This window comes from Chaetura pelagica, unplaced genomic scaffold, assembly GCF_000747805.2.
Source record: "Chaetura pelagica isolate M959 unplaced genomic scaffold, ChaPel_1.0 scaffold455, whole genome shotgun sequence".
Taxonomy (NCBI): domain Eukaryota; kingdom Metazoa; phylum Chordata; class Aves; order Apodiformes; family Apodidae; genus Chaetura; species Chaetura pelagica.
This window is the reverse complement of record NW_009953483.1, coordinates 453048-461109: the sequence shown is the minus strand read 5'-3', so window position 1 is coordinate 461109 and position 8062 is coordinate 453048.

Sequence of the window (8062 nt, the reverse complement as noted above, 5' to 3'; positions counted from 1 at the left end):
TCCACTGAAGGACTCAGAAGAGGCTTGGGTGTGCCAAAATGTGCTAAGGACACCAAATTGCTTAATTTGATTAAGCTTAAGGAGACCAGGAGGTGGAGGGAGAGGGTGTGGAAACAACGGCACTTCAGTCAAGCTTGTATGTCATGTAATGGCTCCATGTGCTACAAACAAGCCACAGGTATGTTACACAAATCACATTGCCACAGTTAGAAGAGGAGCCACAAGTGATCTTCCAACATCAGTCCCACTTACCCTTGTCACTTGCAGGGGCGGTCACTGATTTGCTTTCTTTAACTCCTTTGCATGCAGAAACATGAGTGTGCATACAGCTAATGCATCTAACCAGCACGTTCAGCCCTTTCTCACTGCACATGCAGTTGATTTGGTATTTGCCTGTGGCTGCCAGGTTCATCACTGAAGTCTGGCTGCCCTCCCTGAAGTCCTGCTGCTTTGGATGTCTCTGCTGTAGTATGTAAGACAGTTGGGGCAGGGGAACAGATGCTTCTGCAAGGTCCTTTAATCTAGTGAAACGGAAGTGCTGCACTAGTAAATAGGTACCTGGGAGAGCACACTGAAATTGGGACACAGGTAAAATGCATTTATTTTGCATTTCATAGTGAAATTTCTTCTTTGAGAAAAATAAAAAATGGATAAAACTAAAAAGGAACAAATAAAAATAAAAATATTGGGAACCATGATGGAGAAACTAGTTTAATAGAATCAGAATGTGCCAGTGCAGAAGAAATTTAAACTCCGTGGTTGATGGCTGCTACTCACATCTCAGATTGGGTGTTTTTATGACCAAGTCAGTGAGAAACTCTGTTTTGTTTTCAGCAGTGATAAGAACAGCAAAATTAACTTCTTGAAATGCATGACTGTAAAAACTGGGTGCTGAAGAAAAGCAGGACCCAGTTCCAGGGCTAGGGAGAATAAGGCTGAACCAGATGATCACAACACTTCTGCCTTTATTCATAGAATCATAGAATGATTTCAGTTGGAAGGCACCTTAAAGATGACCTAGTTCCAACCCCACTGCATGGGCAGGGACACCTCCCACTAGATTAGGTTGCTCAGAGCCTCATCCAACCACCCTTGGACACTTCCAGGGATGAGGCTTCCACAGCTTCCCTGGGCAACCTGTTCCAGTGTCTCACCACCCTCACACTAAATAATTTCTTCCGAATGTCTAATCTCAATCTCCACTTCTCCAGTTTTAAACCATTACTCCTTGTCGTCTCACTACATGCTATTGCAAAAAGTCCCTCCCCAGCTTTCCTGTAGCCCCTTCAGATACTGGAAGGCCGCTATAAGGTCTCCCCAGTGCCTTCCCTTCTCCAGGCTGAACAACCCCAACTCTCTCAGCCTGTCTTCACAGGAGAGATGCTCCAGCTCTCAGATTATCTTTGTGACCTTCCTCTGGACTCTCTTCAGGAGCTCCATGTCCTTCTTATGTTGGAGCGTCAAGAATTGGACACAGTACTCCAGGTGGGGTCTGATGAGAGCTGAGTAACGGGGAAGAATCACTTCTCTTGACCTACTGGCCACAATTCTTTTGATGCAGCCCAGGACACAGTTGGCTTTCAGGGCTGCAAGTGTCCATTTCCGGTTCAAATCGAGCTTCTTGTCCACCATCATCCCCAAGTCCTTCTCCTCCAGACTGTTTTTGATCCATTCTCCCCCCAGCCTGTGTTTGTGTTTGTGCTTGGGATTGCCCCAACCCATGTGCAGAACCTTGCACTTGGCCTTGTTGAACTTCATGCAGTTTGCACAAGCCTGTCAGGGTGCCTTCTGGATGGCATCCCTTCCTACCAGCGTGTCAACCTCACCACACAGTTTGGTGTCGTTGGCAAACTATTCCTCTCCTAGAAAGATGGAAGACATCCTTACAAGCAAAAGTGGCAGTGGAGCCATGACCTCTAAGTAATGGAGCATTCTGACATCTCAGCAGTAATATTCAAAACTCTAAGATGGAAGGAATAACTGAGATGCTAAAAACAGTGCTAAGCAGAGGGCAGCTTTGGGTGGGAGTGGAACTGGCACCTGAGGCTTGCCTCCCCTCACTTGAGAGACAGATCGTCTCCACTGCACCTCAGCAACTAGTGAAAATAACTTCTGGAGTTAATTTTATCCATCAATTTCCCTTGCTCACTTTGTGCAGCATTTCAGTTGTGTCTTTTGCCCAGGATATACCTGAGGATGATGAGGAAAACAGCAGTTTATTTATCAGACTTAAAACTCTAGTTTAACATGGCAGCTCCTCACCTGCTTAAAAGCACATATTTTTGGATCCAGGACAAAGTCATTATGTCCAGATTTATACACTACTTATTACCAGTAAGATCTATAGGTCACTACTATCAATATGATACTCACATATTGGAGGAGCACAGGAGAGGCTGGATTTTTTGAGAGATATTTTCAACTTCACTAAAGAGAATCATTTAAGATGGAGAGGGTGTAATATGGTTAAGAGAGAAGTGAGGAAGGAAGATCTGAGCAGAAAAAAATAGAAGTTCCTTTAATTTTTAGGATATGGAATATATTAGAAAATAGAGTAAATAAACAGAAGAGCAGTGGAAAGTATGTCTGTCAATGAAACATATTTAAATAACCGGCTAATCTCACAAAGCCTAGACAAAAGTATGTAAACCTTCTGAATAAGAATCTGAAACAAAATAAGAATCAATGGCAGCAGCTAGAACAGGGGATTAAACAGATCTCTTTGGTCCTCAACTTCTGTGACTACATTAACATCTTATAATGTTATTATCTGATTGAATTGCCTTGTCGTCAGTCCTGAGCATTCCTATCAAGTACACCAGAGAGGATGAAGTAAAATAATACTGACAAAAGTCACATACCATAGGCACCTTGGAAGTCTCTGTGGGAAAGGAAGAAAAAGTAACAGCTGAGACATCACTGGTTATGAACTGAATCTTAGGCATCAGACCAATACGTATTTCTCTGCAAGAAATAGACAGCAGAGGCAGAAAAGAAAATAGAAATTAGAGTTAGTGAAAAAGAAAGACTGCCATCACATTCCTGGGTGAATAAAATAGGATATCATCAGAGTGATGAATGGATTATTAAAACAGATTTGTTAGTTTGCTTGACCTGCTTCTCCTTTTGTGACCCTTTTCTTCTATATCATTAAAGAGCATTTCTACTCATACACAACCAGTATCTTCCACTGCTTACTTACATCCTGGTATTTCCAGTGATAATTCTCAGAAAATTTCTAACTAATGTGTCTGTCCTAGTTGTTCACTGTCTTAAAGTATTTATTAATTGTGATATGAGATGTAAGTTAAGTTGGACAAGCTACATAAGTTTTATTATTTTAATCTTCAGTCATAAACCAATTCTTGTCTCTTCATGATGTCCCATCTTCAATTTATCTGCATTTTCACTGACTTTATGATATTTCCCAAAAACAATGTGTGATTCTTTGTGTGCTTTTATCCATGTCAAAAGTTGTATGGGGATCTCTAAATAAAGCTGAACATTACAGAGGAACATTACTGCAGCTTTTCCACAGGGGGCCATAACAAGGTCCACTTCTCCTCCAGAAGCCACAATTTCAACTACTTCCCACATTTCCAAAATATAAAAAATATTCAATCCACTGGAATAATTTATGAGAATTTTGAGCTTCACTGGTGACACTGACTGTTTCCCAAGTGTTGGATTTGATACTTGTCCTACATCCTGCAGGTGTTTGCCATGTAAGGACAACTTACTAGCTGAAGGATAAATCTTCATAAAATCTTTATAGTCCTGCTAGAAATTTGGGCTCTTCCTCACTGGCCACACTGAATTTTTGGACAGAGCCATACGTAGGACTTTCTGATGTTCAAAAAATGGAAGGAGCCTGAGGTAGAGTCTCCTGCTTCCTCTGCAGACACCTCTGACTCTTTTCTGAAAACCTTCCCCTACCTAGAAAAAGTTCTCTAACACCTGCTTGGCTTTAAATATGTGAATAGATCACTGGATGCTTATATTTGAGCATGTTTTAAACTGTTTTGCTAAATCAGAGCCTAAGAACAAAGGAAACAGTTCAGAAAGTGCATCAGCAGTAGAAAGCCATTGCCTGTTACCTGAAATGAACTCAAAATATTTTCGCTTGGCTATTTATTTACTTTAACATCCACACACAACTGTAATTCCTGTAGTGCAAATTACTTCAAAAAAAGGGATAAGCAAGAACCGTCTCATGATACTTTCTGCACATGTGAAAGTGGAAATCTCACAAGGGAATTTGATCTTGAAAGCTTTTTAGCCTGATTTCTAAATGAAAATGCTTTGTTGTGCTTTTGGATTAGCTTCAAAGAATGTTGATATCTCCTTCTGAAGTTCACCAACCAGTGCTAAAGCACTGGTCACAGGTTCAGTTTTAAGCATTTATGAAAAACGACAAAGAGGACAGAAGAGGAGGAGGAGGAGGGAGAACAAATCTACTGATTCAGTAGCACCAATTAGTTTGTATCAAGCAAAACCAAATATTTTTCATGTTGCCCTTAATTTCTCAACCACCACTGCCGTTTACCTACAATTCCCCATCAGTTTCACACTAAGGATATGCTATAAGTCTGAGTGGGGACATGCAAATCATGCACACATCCCTGCAAAAAATTCTTGGCAAATCTGGCATTTCAGTTTTGTATTCACTCCCTACAATTCACCTTCAGTTTCACACTAAGGATATGCTATAAGTCTGAGTGGGGACATGCAAATCATGCACACATCCCTGCAAAAAATTCTTGGCAAATCTGGCATTTCAGTTTTGTATTCACTTGCCAAAAAATATTCCCTCATCCCCCAAGCCCTCCCTCTGCCATGCCTAATTTAATTTCAGAAGTCAGAAGCTTAACAGGGACATAAGCTTCCTAAACATGCTGTCATCTAACAAGGAATGTGAATTCAAAGCTTATAATTATGATTTTCTTTAGGTGCAGAAAATACTGTGCAATATTCTAGATATTTTTGTCCACTATAGGCTTCCCACGTCTGGTGGGGACTTTTTCCCCAGATAACAGATAACAGGGTTTTTCACAACCCTGACTTGCCAACAAGACATGAGGCTTTTGTTTCTGATGCCAGTGGTTCTGAGTTTTATAAATACTCCACAATTCAGTGCAACAAGAAGCTGAATGATTCTGTAGAGAGCTCAGGGCAAATGAGAGTTACTGACCTGCTATTTCTATAAATCTGTTATTTTATCTCTCTAAGGGGACTTGCATCCACCGAATTTTCAGTTTTTAAGTAAAAATAAATCACTCACTTTCAAAGACATCCCCTCTGCATCTTCCCTTTCTTCAAGTCCTTAGGACCTTAAGGACACACGTTTTATGAGTGGGATTACATCTGTGCATGTTTGGGAGAGGAAAAGGAAAATTAGAGAGTTATCGTTCATTTTAATCACAAATTTTGAAACAGCTGATGAGACTGGACTATCTTCTTTAAGCCTAACCGTTTTGTGCCCTTTTTAACTCCGGTGAGGAATTCTTGTGCAAAGTGAGACTTCAGTATTCACCAATAGCCCACAGTAAAGACTTGTTTTTTCGTCTTTTTGTACTCCTATGATGACTGGCCTTCTTTCCCCTTCAGTAATCACTGTCTAAAAAAAGAAAACCTCCAGGCGCACTTCACTTCTGTCCCTTCCCCCTGGCAGGATGCCCAGCCCCAGTATGATGCTTTTAAACCCTTCCCCCCACAGACACAAGGTTTCCAGCACATTATTATCCTGCACAGCAGAGGGGGGGGAGGCAGGGCTGTGCGATATGATACCATTCAAGCAGAGACAGCTCTTTAGAGAACCCAACGCTTTCCATTTACATGTGTGCACGTATCCTTACGAATATGCACATAAGCGCACATGCTCGTGCAAGAGAAATCTGGTGTAATATATTTCATAGTTGTCTTGGTTAAGAGGACTCTGCCACAGGGAAAACGTAATGAATATACAATGAGTTCAGATTGCCAGGCAGCCTAAAGTACATGTGTGTGTGTCATGTGCACATGCAAGTGTGCTGGTTTAATGAAAATGCAGCAGTAGTTCCACCAGGCTGAAAATAGCAGCCAAAAAAAGGAACAATAAAGAGCCTTTCTATTGTTGTGCAATGGGCAAGTTCTCAGTTAATCATTCTAGATGTGATAAAACATTCTTCACACAAGGAAGCTACTGGGAATTGTGATGATGCAGTACAATTCAGGGTTCTATCCTGGATAAACAGAGCTATCATCATCTTAAACAGTGCTGCACATAGGTGACCAGCAGATGAAAGCTGCATTATTAGAGGCATTTGGATGGAAAAATTAAACTTGGATTTACTGCGAGGAATGCTTTCAGTGCTGTAGCTTTATCAGTCACCCAGAGAATCAATGTTTTTGCTATATCACTTTTACTGCTGTGGTAAGGCAAAGATTTTTTGTGATAAACTGTAGTGGGGTTTTTTTTCATTCTTGTTCCCAAGTGAACAGTGCACACAGGTCACTCAAAGCTAAGCATCTTGCTTGCTTCCTCACAGCCCAGTTTTAGTTTTCTGGGTATTAGTTTAAAATAAATGTCCCAGAAAAGCTAAATAAGACTGTGTTCTCCTTGAGCTGATGCTAATAGCACAAAACACTTGAGTCTGATATCTTTATTTTAACTTGCTCATAGCACAGTTTCAACAGAGAACAAAGTAAATATAGAGGCGTCTGTCTAACTAGAATTGAGATACCTGTGAAATGTCACTAGATGAGAAGATAACATTCTACTGCTTATCCAGGGACATGCTGAGGCTGTGGTCAATGACACCTAATGTTCAAAAGCAGCACTGACTTAAACTGACCCTCCCCCTGCTCCCAGCTGCTTTTTCTTGTTTCCATCACCAGGAACCAAAACAGGAAAGTGATCCAGTTTAAAAAAACAACAACAAAACCCAAAGCAAAAACAAACAATAAAACAACAGAGATGGGAGAAGAGAGACAAAATCAAGTGCTGAGGCCAAAATTGCCACTAATTCTTTCTTATAATCAAATCACAGTCTTAGCCTACATTTCCACGACTTTTAGATGCTGTGGATGTTGTCATGTTACACGATGCACCTCCTTCTGCAAACAGCTACAAATCCTCCATTTTTGCCACTGTAGCTGTTTGTGTGGTTGTACTCTAAGCCCTGTCTCAGTAAGGATCTTCCTTGAAAGGTTGTTTTTTTAAAGGTTCTGCATTGTTGGTTTTTTTCCCCTGGAAAGAAGGCCCACTGCTTGTTTTTCAAGTAGATTATTTGAGAGACCTGGTTGAGTGCAGATGCATCAGTGAAAGGACTATTTGCTGACAGGGTGAAGGAAAACAAGCAGGGCTCTGGTGAGAAGGTAGGAGAAAGAGCTGCCACCAGTGGAATCTTCCTGAGCAACCCAACATGAGGTTTCACACTCCCAAAGTCTGCTGCAGGCACTGTGCTCACCCTGAACATCAACACAACCATTTCAGTGCTCAGGCGAGCCAAGCCCTTACGAGATCTTTCACACAGCTGAATCTACAGCTGAATTCAATTCCCACCTATACTAAGACAAGACCAGTAACAAAACAAGAGCTTGAACTGCAGAAGAGCTGTGATTGGTATTTCTTGATAGTTCTTGCTGCTGTATCAGGACAGAATTTCCCAAATCATCCAGCATAGCCTTGGGGCTGAGCCAATTAGCAAACCTGGTAAAAAACCTGGCCACACCTTCGCCGGTATTCAGATGATTAGCTTGTGTAGGGGGAGGACAGAAAGCTAAATGTTGACACTGCACTCTAGTCAATCAAATCTTGCAGCTAAATAAGGATGCCTTGGGCAAGACCTAGTCGACCCAGATTTCAAGACTCTGTAAATACTCTAATCCTGTTTATCTGCTACCTCTCTCCGAAAAGCAAATCCTCGGTGGACTCTCAAAGCCCCTCTCCTCTTTGTAAGCCACATTTGGCCAGCCAAGGAACAGAGACAGAGCCACTTCAGTGGTCAGTCACCAGCAGCTTGAGTCCCAAATATCAAACGCTTCCAGCAAGCTGCTTTCGAAAGAGTATGGGAGAGGAGAC